This window comes from Chiloscyllium plagiosum, unplaced genomic scaffold (assembly GCF_037043375.1).
Source record: "Chiloscyllium plagiosum isolate Xiang-an unplaced genomic scaffold, Cpla_swu_hap1 HiC_scaffold_51, whole genome shotgun sequence".
NCBI classification, from domain to species: domain Eukaryota; kingdom Metazoa; phylum Chordata; class Chondrichthyes; order Orectolobiformes; family Hemiscylliidae; genus Chiloscyllium; species Chiloscyllium plagiosum.
In genome coordinates, this window is record NW_028270189.1 from 31,930,804 (window position 1) to 31,951,715 (window position 20,912).

At 43.2% G+C, this 20,912-nt stretch overlaps 1 protein-coding gene across 1 annotated transcript in view; it reads right to left on the reverse strand.

The window, feature by feature from the left end:
• LOC148135134 (uncharacterized) overlaps positions 1–20,912 on the reverse strand; it is a 790,442-nt gene that overhangs the window by 114,928 nt on the left and 654,602 nt on the right. The window lies entirely within an intron of this gene.

Consider the following 20,912-nt stretch of genomic DNA (forward strand, 5'->3'; position numbering starts at 1 on the left):
AAAATACACCAATGTCTGGGTCAAAAATTGAAAACAATCCCAGCTCCAAACATTTACAAAATATCACTATGGATCTTCCTCGAATCCAAAAAAGATTGTCCCCTTTGATCAATGATTTGTAAAATTTACTCGCGTATCTACTGTGATAGACGTTTTCAAACAACTTCTTAAGTGCAAATGGTTCACATCAATCGGATTAAAGTAACATTTCGTGCGCTACCCCACACACACAAAAAAAACAAGTGTGTTGACACGAATTGCTCTGAGGAAGTCTACGATGGATTCGTTTATCAAACAAAATCATTTCCAATGTTGTGAGCACTCGTCTATCTTCTGTGCAATGCTCTGAATTTTAAGTTGTGTCTGACTGCAGATGAAACTGGCTGAAGTGGGTAAAAGTATCGTTTCTGCCTTTCACATTGTGAATGTATATTGCTGACTTCAGTTGAATAAAGTGATGTTGTCCCAGGCATCGTCTGGCACCATTAATTAGACCATTAATTTCCACAGCGCTAGCCGTAGGGTCAGGTGGAGTTTATTGATATGTGATATTTTTGAAACGAAAGCTTCGTACATTCCCAGTATGAATCATGTCAATTAGAGCCATTCACCTTTCCACTCATGGCTTTATAAACTTGTATGAGGTCACCCCGCCCACCCCCAACCCCGACCTCTCACCCTCCAGTGAAACAAGTTCCAGTCTATTTGGATTTCCAACATGATTCTGTTCCCTCACATTCTGCTGTGAAAGATCCTCCTGCCACCCCAGGTCCACAAAGAGCGTCCCTTGTTACTAGTTCAAAGAAACGAAAGGAACTTCTCCAACCATATTGTTCAATTTTAGTTGGCTTCAAACACAATAAAAAATAAATGTTCATGTCATTGCTGATTTATGGGAGAATTCCGTGTACATAGTATCTGCTGAAATACCTGCAGTACCATCCTGAATCTGGTTTGCAGGTTCATCTGTTGCTCACAAACGCAACCGGACATCAGGGAACAGTGAACATCGCCCACCCCCAACCCTCCACCCTTCCCCTCTGTACTTTGCACTTTGTGAAATCCGTGTTGTCAATAATCAGTTAAAAGAAATATTTTTTTTAAACTTTCTTAATTCATGTTGCTGATCTTGGCTGAATAAAGGTATGTTGCTGTCAGCATTTCTGGGGAACATGTCTGCATTTTTTTCTTGTCAGTTTACAATGATATTAAGTCAAGAATAGTCAGAATGTCCTGAGAAACAACGTTTAGAAATGGGCCTATTAGCTCCTCAGGGCTGGACCAACTGTTTGAATATTGATACAGTTCTGCCCCTACTTTTTCCCGATACGCCAGGATTTACAGCATTGGAGATCATATCTATGTTGATAATGGATTAGACCCCAAACAATATTCCCGAATGTTTACAGTGCTATCACCTGCAGGGCTATTATCAACATGCTATAAATGGGGTGTTGGCTGGAAGGCTCTGTCTTCACGTGATACAGGTGCGATGGGCGAATAATCTCTCTCTGTGGTGAAAACTTCCAACTACTCGAAATTCATCTTTTCTACTTTGTCTCCAGGATGTTGCCTGGAATGGAGAATAGGTCGTACGAGGATAGGTTGAGAGTGCTAGGCCTTTTCTCATTGGAAAGGCGAAGGAAGAGGGGTGACTTGATAGAGGATTATAAGATGATCAGGGGAATAGATAGAGTAGACATTCAGAGACTTTTTCCCCGGGTACAACAGAGTGTTACAAGGGGACATAAATTTAAGGTGAAGGGTGGAAGGTATAGGGGGGATGTCAGGGGTAGGTTCTTTACCCAGAGAGTGGTGGGGGCATGGAATGCGCTGCATGTGGGAGTGGCTGAGTCAGAATCATTGGTGACCTTTAAGTGGCAATTGGACAGGTACATGGATAGGTGCTTAGGCTAGGACAAATGTTTGGCACAACATCGTGGGCCGAAGGGCCTGTTCTGTGCTGTATTGTTCTATGTTCTATGTCTCGTTCAGAGGCTCTAATTCACATGATTCACACCGGAAATATTCCAAGCATTCGTTTCAATGAGATCAATACACTCCACCTGATAGTCTGGCTAGTGATGTGGAAATTAATGGTCTAATTAATGGTGCCAGACGATGCCTGGGACAACATCACCTTATTCAACTAAAGTCAGCAATATGTATTAACAATGTGAAAGGCACAAACTGTACTTTTACCCAGATCAGCCAGTTTCATCTGCAGTCAGACACAAAATTCAGACCATTGCACAGAAGATAGATGAGCCCTCACAACATTAGAAATGATTTTGTTTGATAAAACAGTCCATCATAGACGTGCTGAGAGCAACTCGTGAATATTGCTTGATTTCTTTTTGTATGGGATAACACATGAAATGTTACTGTATTCCGACTGATGTGAACCATTTGCACTTCAAGTTACTTGAAAACGTCCTTCACAACAGATATGTTAGTAAATTTTAGAAATCATTGATCAAAGGGACAATGTTTTTTGGATTCAAGGAAGACCAATAGTGATATTTTGTAAATATTTGGAGCTGTGATTGCTTTAAATTTTGAACTAAGACATTGGCATACAGTGCACAACTTCACAATTTGCTGTAACATGAAACTCGAAACCACTGTGAACCTGGAAGGCTATGGTTCAGAATTTAACAAGGACCTCGCAAGGTTCATGGATGGACCAACGAATGATTCATGAAATTTAACAAAGACATTTCTGAAATGATTAATTTAGCTAGGAAGAATGTCGAGACACAAATTCACATCTCTGTTTGCATTTCAATATACTATAAATTACTTTTCTATTATATCCTAAAATGCTTGTGCCTTTGTTCATATTTAATGCACTCTATCTTGTTCCGGTGTGAAGATAGTTTCTTTATTTATTTCACTCAAGGCTGTATGCTGTATTTTTGCCTCAGTATTGACCAAACTCGGTTTGGTGCCAGCTTATATCATTTGAGCTGCTTTTTCAGGAAATGAATCTCTCAACCTGTTATGTCAAAATAATCTGTTCGTGCTTAGATCAAAATAAATCCTGTTAATATCATCCCAAATTCAGGCTCGGTTATTTTGTATTTATTCATTGGAAATGAACTGAATATGACCGGCCTGTTCTTGGTGGAGTGGGAGAGGGAGTTAAAGTGGTCAGCCACGGGGCCGTGGGGTTAGTTGGCACGGGTGTCCCAGAGATTTTCTCTGAAATGATCCGCAAGTTAGTGTCCTGTCTCCCTGATGTAGAGGAGACCATATCAGGTGGAACTGACACAGTGGATGACATTTGTGGAAGTATAGATAAATTTCTCTGGGATGTGGTAGGATCATTTGGGGGCTTGTCGGAGGTGAGGGGGGAGGTGTGGGCTGGTGGAGGGGCATGGACCTGACAAGGGAGTCGCGGAGGGAATGGTGTCTCCGGAATGCAGATAGGGGTAGGGAGGGAAATATACCCCGAAAGATGGGGTCTGTTTACAGGTGGTGGCAGCAGCGGAGGATGATATGATGTATGCGAGGTTGGTGCGGTGGAAGATGAGGACCAGGAGGGCTCCCTGTTGCGATTGGAGGGATGGGGTTCAAGGGCATCGTCGACCACATGGGAGGGGAAATTGCAGTCTTTGAAAAAGGAGGTTATCTGGGATGTTTTATGGTGGAACTGGTCCTGCTGGGAGCAGGTGCTGTGTAGGCAGAGGAAATGACAATAAGGGATGGCATTTTTACAGGAGGTCGGGTGGGAGGAGTGTAGCCCAGGTAGCTGTGGGAGTCAGTGGGCTTGTAGCAAATGTTTAGTCGGTCACTGGAGATAGAGGTGGAGAGGTCTAGGAAAGGGAGGGAGGTGTCCGAGATGGTCCCTGTGAAGATTAGGACAGTGTGGAAGGCTTTAGTAAAGTTGATGAACTGTTCAACCTCCTAGTGGCAGGATGAGGTGGCGTTGATACAGTCATCAATGTAGCGGTGGTAAGGGTGGACAATGATACCGGTGTAGCTGTGGAAGATTGACTGTTCCACATATCTGACGAAGAGGCAGGCATAGCTGGGGTCCATACAGGTGTCCATGGCTACCCCTTTGGTTTGGAGTAGGTGGGAGGATTGAATGGAAATGTAGTTGAGGTTGAGCAGTACTGCTTGGGTGGCGTGACAGGAAAAAAACGGAGGGCTTCGAGGCCTACATCATGGCGTTTGGATGTGTGCAGGTCCTGGACATTCTGTTCTCTCTGGGGCTTATCAATAGCTTGCAGTTATTATGGAACTGCAAGTGCAATGGCTGGGAACTCGGAGAAACCAATGTTTAAGTCTTCTGCTTGAAGCAAATTTTGACCAGAACATTTAAACACCACAAAGCTCACTGTAGGAAATGCCAGGGCTGCAACTTTTAATAATATTTGAAACTTTGTTAAAAATAGGAAATTTTTGCAGTGGCTTTCATGAGCAATGGCTTTCAGCCTCATTGCTCATGAGCAATGGCTTTCAGCCTCATTTGAAACCATACAGTGCTGTGGTTTATTTGAATTCAATGTCGGTCAGAGTTCGATACAGCCAAGGTGATCTCTCCATATATTGATTCTGTTAATCTGACAAACCGACATACCTGTCTGTACAAAACTGTATTATTTGTTTAGTTGATCAAAATTTAGGAAACAGATCAAACAGAATGTATTCGGCTGGGAAGGTGATGGATACAGAAGACAGAATCAAAAACTGGCATCATTAAATCTGAAGAGAGAGTAACAAGTAGTACAAGATCAAAGACATGACAAGGTGCATGTCGATATGTCCCAGACCTTAGTGAATCGAATGAGCTTGTTACATGGTCGAGAGACTCGTCCAATGATGTCCTGGAATCAGACCGTGAAACAGAGATCGAAAGGTCGATTTGCAAATGTCACTTCAATGTGATCGCTTCACACTCTGTGTCCTGATATAGGCCACATTGGCAGATGTTTCCGCCAGATTGCATCCCTGGGTTTATTTTCTGATCAGAAGTGAGATGTGTGGCTTGCTGCTGGCACATAGAAACAGGAAGTTGTGTGCCAGCTGAGAATGATACATCAGGCGCTACTTTCCGTATTATCAGCACAAAGTCTTCCTGCCTCTGAGGGTGAACACACACTGACAGTGTTAAGAACAAGCAGATTGTTGTTGGTCTCAACGTTGTATTCAATTCCATTCCCATTTCCCAGAATGAAGCAGAAGAGACACAAGATTATTTTAGCTGGATTAAATTATCTGTCAGAGAGATAAGAAGAGTTATCATCGGGTGAAAGGAGCTAAATGACAATGTGTAGTTTCACTCATAAACCTATGTTTAAAAGTAGAAAGCTTGAGGGAAGTTAATAAGTAAATCTAAGAAACAGCATTCATTAAAAGTTGGAATTGTAAGGTTTAAGCAATAAAATTCAGCATGGCTTTGGTGGAAATGATATCATATCGGAAGTGGTTGATTCTGTTTTCCGGAGAGGCAATGAGATGTGACATCGGGTGTAAAAAGTGGATGTAATGCTTCTTGACTTCAATCAGGTTTTTGACCAGATCTTGCATCTTTAATATGGTAAGGGTTCATGGGATCTGGTGCAGTTTGGCAAATGCATCGAAGGTTTATTTGTTGGCAGAAGGTAATGGTCGAAGGTAGTCATTGTAAAGACATCTTGTGTCCAGTGACTTACTATATGACTTGGTGCTGGATCCTTTGATGTTTGCAGCGTATATGAACGATCTCGTCAAGAATGTAGCAATTTTGATCAGTGAGTTCAAAGGTGAGGTGAAAAATGTTTGGTTTTGCAATTAGTGAGGAGGAAAGCCAATGTGACATTGATGACATTGCCTGTCGGAGAGAAGAATTGAAAACAGAACATTATATTCTAAAGTCTGTGAAGTAAAGCATTTTCGAGACTAACAATTTAAGCGAATATACGATGCATTGCTGGAATCTACACAATACAAAGGGTAAGCAATCTTCTGTTGTGAATATCCACATCATGGTGTGGGGGTTGGAGTTATAGTCTGGAGATATTGTGGCTTGACCATTAATTCAGGAAACAGGGGTCTGAGCCCACAGTGCTGCCACATCAAGTCGTGAATTAAAGTTGATAATTAAACAACTCATTGAAGGAATAAGCTCCACAGATATTCCCTTGCTCTGCTTTTGGAGAGCACAACACATCAGCGCAAAAGTTAAGGCTGAAGCATTCACAGCAATCTTCAGCCAGAAGTGCCAATTGTCTGATCCATCTCGGCATCATCCAAAGATCACCAATATCACAGTTACCTGTCAGCAGGGAATTCGCTTCTCTCCATGTAAAATCAAGGCACTGTTGGGCAGGGGGAGGGGGGTCAGGGGTTACTGCAAATGCAATGGAGCCTGACAAAATTCTGGCAATAATACTGATGACTTGTGCTAGCCACGCAATCCCGGTCGAGCTAAAACACTGGCATGGACAATGTGGAAAATAGGCCAGGCACGTCCTGTGCACAGAAAATAGGTCAAACCACCCTGGCGAATTACTGCCCCATCAGTCCATGCACAATCATGAGTTAGATGTAGGAAGGTGCTATCAAGCAGCACTAGCTCAGCAATAAACTGCGTAAATGTGGATTACGCAAGGCCTACTCAGCTCATGTCTGAATTACAGACTTGATTTAAACATGGACAAAGAACTGAATTCCAGAAATGAGGGGAGAGTGACAGCCCTTGACATTAAGATCACATTCGACAGAGTGTGATATTATGGAGTCGTAGCAAAACTGGATTCAATGGGCATTAGGCGACAAACTCCCTGCTGCCTGCAGTCATATCTCACACATTCGAAGATGGCTTTGCTTGTTAGAGGGCAGTCGTCTCAGCCAAAGCAAATCTCCAATTGGAGTTCCGAAAGAAAGTGTTCTTGGCCTAATCATGTTCAGCTGCTTCAGCAATGACCTTCCCTCCATCAGAAGGTCAGAAGTGAAATCTGCATGAATCTAGCACATTTTTGCGACTCCTCAGTCCACATTCAAACGCAACAAAATCTGGACAATATCCAGACTTGAACTGACAAGTGGCACATAGCATTCACACCACAAAACTGCAAGACATTGACCATTGACAATAAGAGACAATCTAACCAAAACCCCTTGACATTCAATAGTGTTACCATCACTGAATCCCTCACCATCAACACCCTGGGTTTTATTGTTCATTAGAAATTGAGCTGGACACTCCACATAAATACAATGATTGTACAAGCAGGCCAGAGGCTAGGAATAGGACAGCGGTTAACTCACCCTCCTGACTCGCAAAGCCAATTGACTGTGTAAGAGACAGAGGTCAGGAGGCTAATAGCACAGCTCGCCCCTTGACTGGAGAGGAGCAGCTTCAACTGCACTCAAGAAGCTTGGCATTGTCCAGGACAAAGCATCCCACTTGATCAGTAGCACATCCACAAGCGTCCATTGCCTCCAAATCTGATTCTTAGTATCTGCCATATGCACTATCTAAAATACTACACTGCAGTAACTTAGCCACTTCCTTAGACAGTACCTTCCCACTACCACTTGCATTTCGAAGGACAGGAGCAGCAGATACAAGGGAACAGCACCACTGTAAGCCCCTCTCTAAAAACTTGTCATCCTGACATGTAAATATGTCACCGATCCTTTACTGTAATTGGGTCAAAATCTGGAATTCCCTTCCTCAGGCCATTTTGGAACATGTTATTTCAGAAAGGCAGCTTACTGCCATCTGCTGAAGGACATCTACGGACAACTAAAAGCAACCACCACGTTCCACGAGTCAATAAAAAAATCGTTGAAGCTAACATGACAGTTTGATAAAGTGGTTGAGGAGGAATTATGAGTATGTAATAAGCAATTAAAAGGTTTGGAGTAAAGTTCCAGAATCAGTCCCTACCATGGTAGCTTCAATTAATAAAAGAGTATGAAATGAAAATGCTGGAATAATGAACGATAAGGGCAAACCTACCAAAGGTTTGAAGCATGTTACATGGTTCAGTCTTGTCCTTCAGAGGAGGACGTCTGCCCTTCCTACCTGGCCTGCCCTACCGTTCAACAATAAGGTGATGGTCCTTTCCTGTGCCGAACCTGACCAAGAAACCCATCAGGAGAAAGTGAGGACTGCAGGTGCTGGAGATCAGAGTTGAGAGTGTAGTGCTGGAAAAGCACAGCAGGTCAGGCAGCAGCCGAGGAGCAGGAAAATCAACGATCCAGGCATAACCCCTTTATCAGGTATCCTAATGAAGGCCTCATGCCCGAAACTTCGATTCTCCTTCTCCTCGGACGCTGCCTGACCTGCTGTACTTTTCCAGCACTACAGTCTCGATGAAAAGCCATTTGGTTGTAATAAAGCTTCTTAAGAAAGATCAACCATAATTAGCCGAGCAAGATGGCAGGCCTTCAAAAAGGTACCACCTTCTTGGGATATGTGACTAACTTTTTCATAAGTCAGTGAAGAATTCAAAAAATGCAAATTACAGTGAGTTAGGCTCTTCAGACAGAGTCCTGTACAAATTTAAGATTGATGTTTGGATGCAAATTCTCCTGTGATGTTGCTGTGAACAGCAAGAGAGTTCTTGCCAGTATTGCACTCCAATATTTGTTCATGATGTAAAGTGTCAGATTTATTGCATTTCTGGTTGTGACCACTTTCTGTGCATTTCCAATATTAGGATCACAGTGGTGATATCATGATACCAGTATTCCCAAACTCCAGTTTGATGTTGAATGGACGGGGCTTGGAATACCATCGTTTGCCCAGAGTGAAATTTGAATTTAAAGAAAGTTTGGAATCGGAAAGAAAGCCAAATGGTGACCATGTAACCCGAGTCAATGGGAAAATACAAAAACAGCTGGTTCACGAATGACAAGGCAACTGTCACCTTTACAAGGTCTGGCCGACATGAGATTCCAGACCCATTGAGAAGTAATTGACTGTGTTCTGAAGTGGCTTTAGCAAGTTATTCAATGGGCAATTGGGGGTAGGGACTCATTGCTGACCCTAACCAGAAAGTATTACATGTAACAAAACCTCACAACAACTAGATCAATTAAATGTAATTGTTGCGCAGTTCCTGATGTCATTTCAAGTATTTCACGTGAATATTCTAAAATGCACTTTGAGTGATGTTGCACCGTCTAAACGGACTACAATATAAATTAGTGGGACATTCAGAGTAGGAGAAAGTGAGGACTGAAGATGCTGGAGATCAGACCTGAAAATGTGTTGCTGGAAAAGAGCAGCAGGTCAGGAAGCATCCAAGGACAGGAGAATTGACGTTTCAGGCTTATGCCCGAAACGTCGAGTCTCCTGTTCCTTAGATGCTGCCTGACCTCCTGTGCTTTTCCAGCAACACATTTTCAGCAGCGACATTCAGAGTAGATCCAGTTCAACATTGAAGTTTAATTGCAGAATTTTCAGCACTGAATTTTTAACCTAAATAAAAGTTTTAAATTGTGTTTATCATCCAGAAATAAATAAAATCTGTTGCAATTCGTCTTCATAAATTTATATTCACTTCTGAAAATGGTCAGCATTCTTAAAATAAACTTGTTTCGATTTGAATCATACCAACAAATCACTTCTTTCATCTGGCTTTGCTGTCACCATCACTTCCTTGAAACCAATTAAGCATTTATGTAAATAAACACAGAAATAGAATTCTCAGAATAAATTACAGAACAACAAAACCCCAATTTATATTTCCCCACAAGCACAGCACGCGAATTGTGGAAAAAATACAAATAACTCAATGGATTCCAATACTAATTGATGTTAGGACTTTTTAATACATAAGTTGTATGATTGTTGAATGACAGAGGTGTCAATTGTCATGTTTAGTCAAAAAAACTATAATTAAGAGATACATTGGCACAGCTAGTATTTCTGTCTCTCTTTTTTTCTCTTCCCCTCCTGCCTTCCCACCATTTTTCTTTCTATCTGATGCCTTGTTTTGCCTCTCCACAATCGGACAATGTTTTCCTTAATAACATGAAGCCAACACCTCACCAACATATGCTCTCAGCCAAATTCATCCATTTCTTTCGAGAGATTTGAGTCAGGACAGCCAGATTTTCGCAAAATTCTGTCTGAATATCGAGTGATCTGGAAATGCTTGATCGGAAAGACTTTAATGTGATCGTGTTTTCATTCTAACTCAGAAAGTATTATTCTTGGCGAAGGAATGTTTAATGGTTCAGTGCAATGCATTATAATTAACTTTTACTGCACATCTCATGGAATGTTTAATATTGTAGAGGGTGATTTATTCTGTATCGACTCTGTGTTGTACCTGCTCTGGGAGGGTTTTTTTCAGGGAATCCTGGATGCAGTTCTACACTGTGTCTAAACCAAAATGTATTTCACATGTTTGCATTGGACAGCACAATATAGAGGGAGATTTACCCAGCACATTACATGAGCTGTACAATCACAGAAAACATTTGATGTAGCCGTGTAAAGGGGCTCGAACTCCTACCCACTGTCATTCTGATTTTGAAATGCTTGATACCAGAATAAAAAGGGAACAACACTATGCATCGAAACTTTGTTATACAAGTTGATTATCATCTACAGGCACAGACATCCATACACACATAAGCAAATCATCTATGAACAAATCTTGCAGTGTTTAATGGGTGAGCGCTGAGAGAGCTTTAATATGCAATGTGTGTATTCCATGCATTGCCAACCGACAATGTGCTTGATATGGTAGTTTAAATGTAGTTTGATCTGTCTTTAACCTTTTTCTGTGACAGCTGTGGTTGTGTTTGACAAATATTCAACAGAACCGGAAGACTATAAATGCAGTCACTGCATTAGAGGCAGAATGCAATGCCATCAAACAGGGAGAAAGGTGATCCCTGTGTATTTTCATGATGAGGAGGGATTGAAGCAGCTGGGCTTCAAACATGAAATGGAGGTTAATTTAACTGAGGCCGAGAAAGGTGAATGATAGGGAACCAGAAGCAGCCTGTTCAGCCAATGGGGTTTGGTCTTCCAAACAATGACATCATGGCTGAGCTGATAATTCTCACCTCCACTTTCCAGCGTTTTAACTGTAAGCATTGATTCAATTACCAAATCAAAATCTGTCCATTTCAGCCTTCAAAATACTGAATGACCCAACCTCGACAGTCTTCTGTGGTAAAGAATTCCACAAATTCCCGAAATTTGTGACCTCTAATTCAGAGATTCTACTCCCTGGCCCCAAACTCTTCCACAAGGGGAAACAACATTTTCTGCATTTACACCATTAAGTTTCCTGAAAATAATAGATGTTTCCGAATGTCACCACTGAATCTTCTATGTTCTAGCGAGTATAGGCCCAAACAACTCAATCTCTACTCTCAAGACAGTCCCTCCATCTTCAGGATCAGTCGACTAAACCTCGTGTGGATTGTCTCTCTGTCCAATGTACCTTTTCTTTGTGATATGAGTCCCAAGAACAGGTCACAGTATTCCAGCTGTAGTAGGAATAGAGCTTCTTTTCAGTTTTAACAAACATTATAGTCATACAGATATCCAGCACAGAAACAGACCCTTCGGTCCAACTGCACTGACAAGATATCCCAATCTGACTAAGTACCATTTGCCAAACATTTGGCCAATCTTCCTCTAAATGTTACCTGTTCATACACCCATCCAGGTGCCTTTTAAATGCAGTAATTGAACCCGCCTCCACCACGACCGCTGGCAGCTTTTTCCACACATACACATGAAAAGGTTACCCCACAGGTTCTTTTCAAACGTATCTCCTCTCACGTTAAACCGCTGTCCTCTCGTTTTGGACTCTCCCACTCGAGGAAAAAGGCCTTGGCTATTCACCATATCAATGCCCGGCATGATTTTATAAGTCTTGTTCAGGCCACTCCTGAGCCTCCTTTTCTCTCACTGCAGGGAAAAGAGAAGCCCCAGCCTATTCAGCCTCAGCTTATAGCTTAAACACTCCAGTTCCAGCATCATTCTTGGAAATCTTTTCTACACCCTCTTAAGTTTCACAAAATCTTTCATAGAAACGGTCAGCCAGATTTGTCTATAAAAATTCTAAACGTGGCCTCACAAATGTTCTGTACAGCTGAGACATGACATCTCGACTCCTACAATTAATGTTATGACCAATGAATGAAAGGGTGCCAAACACCTTCTTCTCCACCCTGTCTCCCTGCAACTCCACTTTCAAGGAATGATGCATCTGCACCCTTTGGTTTCTTTGCTCAGCAACACTCCCCAAGGCCCAGCCATTAATTGTATAAGTCCTGCCCTGGTTTGCCCTACAAAAATGCAACACCTACATTTATTTAATGAATCATGGGTTCATGAAAGGCAAGTCATCTTTAACTGATTTATTGGAATTCTTTGAGGTTATAATGACCGTGGTAGACAATGGGAAACTGGTGAACGTGGTGTATCTGGATTTCCAAAAGGCATTCAGCAAGGTTCTGCACAAAAGGCTGCTGCATAAGATAAAGATGCACAGTGTTACCGGCAATGCATTAGCATGGACAGAAGAATGGTTAACTGACAGAACGCAAAAAGTGGGGATAAATGGGTGTTTTTCTGGTTGACACTCAGTGGCTAGTGATGTGTCTCAGGAATCAGTGTTGAGAATGCAACTGTTCACAATTGTTGGGACTGCAATTTTTTACAATTCAGTTAGATTGCTTCGAGTTAGAGACCCAAGTGTAGTGTGTTGTAGTTCGCAGAAGCCACTTAAATGATTGATAGAGCAAAGTGTGCAGAAGGATATAGACAGGTAAAGGGAGTGGGCAAGGGTCTGGCAGTTGGAGTACAATGTTCGTAAACATGAGGTCCTCCATTTTGGTAGGAATAATAACAAAGTGGGCTACTTTAAAATGGTGAAAAATTACAGAATGCTGCTGTGCAGGGGGACCTGGGTGTTCTTGTGCATGGAACACAAAAGTCTGGTTTGCAAGTCTAGTAGCTAATTAGGAAGACAAATGGAATAATGTACTTCATTGCCAGTGGATAGAGTTTAAAATTAGGACTTTCTGCTACAGCTGTATAGGGCGCTGGTGTGGCCACGCCTGGAGTACTCTGTACACTTTCCATCGCCTTACATGAGATGGCACTGGGGTAGGGTTTGCTGAGGAGTTTGACTACGTTGATTCTGGAAATGAGGGGGTTGGCTTATGAGCAGACTGGGATTATACTCATTGGAATTCAGAAGAATGGGGGAGGGGATTGTAAAATTATAAGTGCGATAGATAAGACAGAAGCAGGGAGGCTCAAAGTTTGTGAGAAGGTTTGTGGCTCGGGTGCTCGTTGTTGTGGTTCTGTTCGCCGAGCTGGGAATTTGTGTTGCAGACGTTTCGTCCCCTGTCAAGGTGACATCCTCAGTGCTTGGGAGCCTCCTGTGAAGCGCTTCTGTGATCTTTCCTCTGGCATTTATAGTGGTTTGTATCTGCCGCTTTCGGTGGTCAGTTCCAGCTGTCCGCTGCTGTGGCCGGTGTATTGGGTCCAGGTCGATGTGCTTATTGATTGAATCTGTGAATGAGTGCCATGCCTCTCGGAATTCCCTGGCTGTTCTCTGTTTGGCTTGTCCCAATAGTAATTTTGTCCCAGTCGAACTCATGTTGCTTGTCATCTGCGTGTGTGGCTACTAAGGATAGCTGGTCAAGCCAACGTCTTCACCCAAAGGGTTGTGAATCTCTGGAATCCCCTGCCTCGCGAAGCAGCTGAGGCTAACCTGTTGAATGTTGTAAAGGTAAAGACAGATTTGTGAAGAGTAAAGGAATGAAGGGCTATAGTGCGGGGTGGGTAAGTGGAGTCTCAGTCCATTCAAAGATGATCCACGGTATTATTGAAAGGCAGAGCTGACTCATGGAGTCAGATGGCCTACTCCTGGTTGTATTTCTTATGTTCGGATGTTGTTATGTTCCAACAGACCTCCAATTCAAAAAGTAATGCTCTCTGACTACTAAATATAAACTGAAAGAACTGTGGATGCTGTGTATCAGAAACAAAAGCAGAAATGGCTGGAAATGCTCAGAAGGTCTGGAAGCATCTCTGACATGAAAGGCTCACCAGTTTATGGATCCCTTGCTTTTCCATACAACTTACTTCAATAATGCTGCCACATTAGTCACACTCCAGTCATCTGGCATTCTCATCTATGATTCTCAACAATACAAATATCTCAGCAAGGTGTCCAGGAATCTCTTCCCTAGCTTCCCACAAAGTTCTGGGAAATACCTAATCAGGTCTCCAGGATTTATTTACATTTTTCTACTTTAAGACCTCCAACACCTCCTTTTCTGCAAAATGAACTCATTTTAAGATCACATTATTTATTTCCCAAGTTTCTTAGCATCCATGCTCCTGTCTACTGTAAATATTGATGCAAAATATTTGCTTAGTGTCTCTGCCATCTCCTATGGTTCCATGCATGGAAAGCCATGTTGATCTTTGAGGCCTGTATTCTCTCCTTAGTTATTATTTTAAACTTCAAATAATTTTAGAATCTTTTCGGATTCTCCTTAATTCTATTTGCCAAAGCAATTTTATGTCCCTTTTTTTCCCTCATGATTTCCTGTTTAAGTATACTCCTACTGCACTTATACCCTTCTCAGAATCACTCAATCCCAGCTGTCTATATCTGATGAATGCCCCCTTCTTTTTCTGGACAGGAGTTGCAATTTCCCTCATCATTGAGCTTTTCCCATGCCTTGCCCTTCACACAAACAGAAACATACCATCACTGAACTCTCAATGTCTCATTCTTAAAGGCCTCCCACTTGTCAGCCATCCCTTTACCTGTGAATAACCCCCCCCCCCCCCCTCCGCCCAACCAACTTCTCAAAGTCTAATACCATCGAAACTGGCCACATTCTAATTTGAAACTTTCATTTTTAAATCAATGTTATCCTTTCTCATCATTATTATTAAACCAATAGAATTATGATCATTTTCCCTGAAGCCACATATTGAATAACAACGTTTTCTTGTACACACTTAACCAATTTCTCCACATTCTAAGATCTTAACAGTACCTCAAACTCTGTTTGGAAAGTTAAAATTCCCTACCATTATCCTTTTTTCTTACAGATAGCATAATCGCTTATAAATTTCCCACTGACTATTAGGAGGCCCATTTTACAAACCCTGCAAGGTCATCATCTCTTTCTTATTTTTAAGTTTCATCCACATAACTTCACTGGGCAGTCTCCAAGAAATATCCTCTCCACATCCAACTGTAATATTCTTTCTAACCAAAAACACCACTCCATCTCCTCTCTTGCTCCTCTGTCTATACATTCAACAGCATCGATATCCTGGAACATTAAGCTGCCAGTCCTGTTCATCCCTGAGCCACATTTCTGTAATGGTAATGATATCCTTGTCCCACATTCCCATCAATGCCCCATGTCCATCTGTCTCACATGTCAGGCCTCTTGCAGTTTCGCAGTATTACCTTGCTCTTGCCAAACTGTTGTCTGCCTTGACCCCTAGAATTTCTCACCGCATCTCACCTCAAACATTTCTCTTTTCTCACTATCTTGTTGGTTCCCACCAGCCCCCTTACTAGTTTAAAACCTTTAGCATACTGCTAGCAAATTTCCCCACAAGATTATCGGTCCCTTTCCAATTCAGCTCCCTCTTATACAGGTCATTTCTATCCCTGAAGAGATCCCAGTTATTGAAAAATGGGAATCCTAACCCCTGCAGCAGCTCCTCAGCCACACATTTGCTGCTCTATCTGACTGTTCCTAATCTCAATATTCCATTAGTTTTTAAACAAACCCCAACATGACATTTGCCATCCTTATTGACAGTTGAAATTAAAAGCTAACTTTATGTGGTTCGGAGATGCTGACTCCCTGTAGATCTCTGAATTCAATCTCTATCTTGCCCGTTAAAATGCATAACTTCACTGTTTATGTCTGTTCTCATTTATTTAGTCCACATTACATTATTATGCAAAGCTCCTTGTTCACTCTCTTGTCCTATCTGTATCCCTCCACAAACTTCTTCTTGTGTCATACTCATCACTTGTCTCTGCTCCAATTTTTGAGTCATTCGCAAACTTGCCTACAATATACCCACTTTCCTCATCTAAGTCATCAAAATAATTTGCATTTTTTTTTGTCCCCAGAACAGATTTATGTGGTACTCCACAGATTGACATTCTGTAAAATAAAACTCTTAATCAAACTTTTCTGATTGGGATTTCAAAGCTCCTCTCTCCATGTTAATACAGTACCTCCAAAGCCAAGGCTCCTATCTTATTCAGTAATCTTATGCATGGGTGCTATCAAACACTTTCAGAAAATCAAAACATATTACAATCACGGTTTCCTCCATTTTCTCCAAGAATTCCGATACTTTTATCAGGCAAAATTTCCATTTGATAAAGCCATTCTCAATTTTCTGCTGTAACATCTTTTTTTTAACACTCGACCATTTTTTTCAATAAATGATGTTAAACTAAGTAGCCTCAGTCAATCTTTTGTGTGCCTTAACTTTTTATGAGTGAAGGTGTTGGGTGAAGGATCTACTATCAGCCCTCACTTCCAACTGCTGGAGAAGCACTGTCATCTACTGTGAAAATCTCAACAAAATGTATCTATGTTCATTTACTGAGAAAACAATTGCACAAATGTTCTAGCTCATCACCTTCTGCTGGCGGTCCCAGATTTTACGAAGCAACTCATTGAAAGTCGACAAGGCTAATTAGCATCAAACCAAGATCAATATTTGAGCAGAAATATCTCAATTCCTGGTCACGTATTTTTGTTCATGTCTTTTTAGGACATTAGCTTCGACAATGTGGAGTTTGTGTGGGTGGAGCTGTGAAATACCAAGGGACAAAAACATTAGTGGGTGTCATACAGAGACCCCCAGACTGCAGTGATCATGTTGGAATAGTATTATACAGGAAATTCGACGATGCCCTCCACTGCATCTCCTCCACTTCCCGCTACTCCGCCCTTGAGCCCCGCCCCTCCAATCGCCACCAGGACAGAACACCACTGGTCCTCACCTACCACTCCACCAACCTCCATATACATCGTATCATCCGTCGTCATTTCCGCCACCTCCAAACGGACCCCACCACCAGGGATATATTTCCCTCCACTCCCCTATCAGCGTTCCGAAAAGACCACTCCCTCCGTGACTCCCTCGTCAGGTCCACACACCCCACCAACCCAACCTCCACTCCCGGCACCTTCCCCTGCAACCGCAAAAATGCAACACTTGCGCCCACACCTCCCCCTTTATTTCCCTCCAAGGCCCCAAGGGATCCTTCCATATCCATCACAAATTCACCTGCACCTCCGCACACATCATTTACTGCATCCGCTGCACCCGATGTGGGCTCCTCTATATTGGGGAGACAGGCCGCCTACTTGTGGAACGTTTCAGAGAACACCTCTGGGATACCCGGACCAACCAACCCAACCACCCCGTGGCACAACATTTCAACTCCCCCTCCCACTCCACCAAGGACATGAGGTCCTTGGACTCCTCCATCGCCAGACCATAGCAACACGACGGTTGGAGGAAGAGCGCCTCATCATCCGCCTAGGAACCCTCCAAGCACAAGGGATGAACTCAGATTTCGCCAGTTTCCTCATTTCCCACCCCCCCAACTTGTCTCAGTCCCAACCCTTAAAATCAGCACCGCCTTCCTAAACTGCAATCTTCTTCCTGACCTCTCCGCCCCCACTCCCACTCCGGCGTATCACCCTCACCTTGACCTCCTTCCACCTATCGTATTTTCAACAATCCTCCCCAAGTCCCTCCTCCCTACCTTTTATCTTAGCCTGCTGGACACACTTTCCTCATTCCTGAAGAAGGGCTCATGCCCGAAACGTCGATTCTCCTGCTCCTTGGATGCTGCCTGACCTGCTGCACTTTTCCAGCAACACATTTTCAGCTCGGATCTCCAGCATCTGCAGTCCTCACTTTCTCCTTAAACAGGAAATTAGCCAAGCTTATGATATGGAGACATCTGTGATCATGGGTGATTTTAATCTGCATCCAGATTGGACAAATCAGATTAGCCACAATGTCTACTTGGGGGAATTCCTGGCCTACATATGGGATGGTTTTCTTAAGCAACATGTGGATGAACCAACTAGAGAGCAGGCCATCTGAGACTGGGTACTGTGTAATAAGAAGGGAATCATTGCCAATCTAGCTGCGTGTGACTCCTTGGGGATGAGTGACCATGATTTGACACAACTTTTTTATCAGGATGGAGAGTGAGCCAGCTGATTTGGAGACAAGGGTGCTGACTTTTAATAAAGGAAACTATGAAGGTATATAAGGCATGAGTTGGCGTTGATAGATTAGTGGAAGTTGCTTAAAGGTGCGACAGTATATAGGCATTGGCAATATTCAACGAAATCATGGGGGAACTGCAACAACTATTTATTCCTGTCTGGTACAAAAGCAAAATGGGAAACAGGGCCAATCCATGGCTTATAAAGGAAATTATATAGTATACAATTGAAGGAAGAAGCATAGAGAGTGGCCAAGAAGAATAATAGGTCTGATGTTTGAAAGCAGTTTCGAATTCAGCAAAGAAGGATAAAGGGATTGATTAAGATGGGGAAAACACAGTAAAAAAGAAAATAAGCTTGCAAGGAACATGAAGACTGACACTACAAGGTTCTACAGTACGTGAACAGAAAGAGATTGGTGAAGACAAATGTAGGTCCCCACAGATAAAAATGGGGAAATGTATAACAAAGGACAAAGGAACAGCTGAGCAACTGAATACATACTTTAGTTCTGTCTTCACAAAAAAGGACAGTTGTATAGGAGGTTGGTGAGGCTGCAGTTGGAGCATGTGTTCAGTATTGGTCACCTTGTTCGAGGAAGGATGTTATTAAACTGGAAAGAGTGCAGAAGAAATTTACAAGGATGTTCCTTGCACTCAGTGGTCTGAGTTATAAGGAGAGGCTGAATAAGCTAGAACTTCTTTTCCCACCTCTTCCCACCCTACCTCTTGCAAAAATGCCACCCCGTATTCCCAATTCCTCCGCCTCCACCGTATCTGCTCCCAGGAGGACCAGTTCCACCACAGAACCCACCAGATGGCCTCCTTCTTTAGAGACCGCAATTTCCCTTCCCACGTGGTTAAAGATGCCCTCCAACGCATCTCATTCACATCCCGCACCTCCGCCCTCAGACCCAACCCCTCCAACCGCAACAAGGGCAGAACGCCCCTGGTGCTCACCTTCCACCCTACCAACATTCGCATAAACCAAATCATCCGCCGACATTTCCACCACATCCAAACAGACCCCACCACCAGGGATATATTTCCCTTCCCACCCCTCTCCGCCTTCCGCAAAGACCGTTCCCTCCGTGATTACCTGACAGGTCCACGGCCCCCTACGACCCACCCTCCCATCCTGGCACTTTCCCCTGCCACGCAGGAACTGTAAAACCTGTGCCCACACCTCCTCCCTCACCTCCATCCAAGGCCCTAAAGGAGCCTTCCACATCCATCAAAGTTTTACCTGCACATCCACTAATATCATTTTTTGAATCCGTTGCTCTCGATGCGGTCTCCTCTACTTTGGGGAGACTGGGCGCCTCCTAGCAGAGCGCTTTCGGGAACATCTCCGAGATACCCGCACCAATCAACCATTAACCACACCCCCCCCCCCGTGGCTCAACATTTCAACTCCCCCGCCCACTCTGCTGAGGATATGGAGGTGCTGGGCCTCCTCCACCGCCACTCTCTCACCACCAGACGCATGGAAGAAGAACGCCTCGGAACACTTCAACCCCATGGCATCAATGTGGATTTCTACAGCTTCCTCATTTCCCCTTCCCCCACCTCATCCTAGTTTCTAACCTCCAGCAAAACTGTCCCCTTGACTTGTCCGGACTTCTCCGACCTGCCCAGCTCCTTTTCCACCTATCCACTCCACCCTCTCCTCCCTGACCTATCACCTTCATCTCCTCCCCCACTGACCTATTGTACTCTATGCTACTCTATCCCCACCCCCACCCTCCTCTAGCTTATCTCTCCACGCTTCAGGCTCTCTGCCTTTATTCCTGATGAAGGGCTTTTGCCCGAAACGTCGATCTCAAGCTCCTCGGACGCTGCCTGAATTGCTGTGCTCTTCCAGACCACTGATCCAGAATCTGGTTTCCAGCATCTGCAGTCATTGTTTTTACCTAGAACTTCTTTTCTTGGCAGTCTAGGAGACTGAGAGGGGAACTTACAGAACTGTACAAAATTATGAGAGGCATACACTCAGTCTTTTTTGCCAGGGTTGGGGAATTGAGGATTAGATGGCATTAGTTTAAGGTGAGCGGGGAAAAGTACAAAAGGGAACCTGAGGGGCAATTTGTTTACACAGAGGCTGGCACATGTATGCAATGAGCTGCCAGCGGAAGTGGTTGAGGTGGGTACGTTAACAACATTTAAAGACATTTTGACAAATACATGGATAGGATGTGGACCAAATGCAGGGAAATGGGGTTAGCATGGGTGGACAATTTGGTCAGTATGGACCACTTTGGGGCAAGCGACATGTCTCTGTGCTTTCTGACTCTCTGACTCGACGATACAAATCAAGTACCAGAAATCCTGGAGAATGCAAGATTTAGTGAGAGGGAAGAACTGAGGGAGGTCAATATTAGCAGAGAAATGGTGCTGGGAAATTGAGGGGATTGAACCTGATAAATCCTCAGGGCCTGATAAATCTGCATCCCAGAGCACTTAAGGAAGTGTTTCTAGAAATAGTGGATGCTTTGGTTGTCAGGATCCTTTAGATTTTGGTACAGTCCCTGCAGATTGGAGGGCAGCTACTTCCACTCCAACACTCAGAAAGAGAGATACAGAGAAAGGGAATTCTAGACCAGTGAGCTTGACATCAGTCGTGGCGAAAATTCTCAAATCCTTTATCTTGTATGACAGAGCATTGCGAAAGCCGTG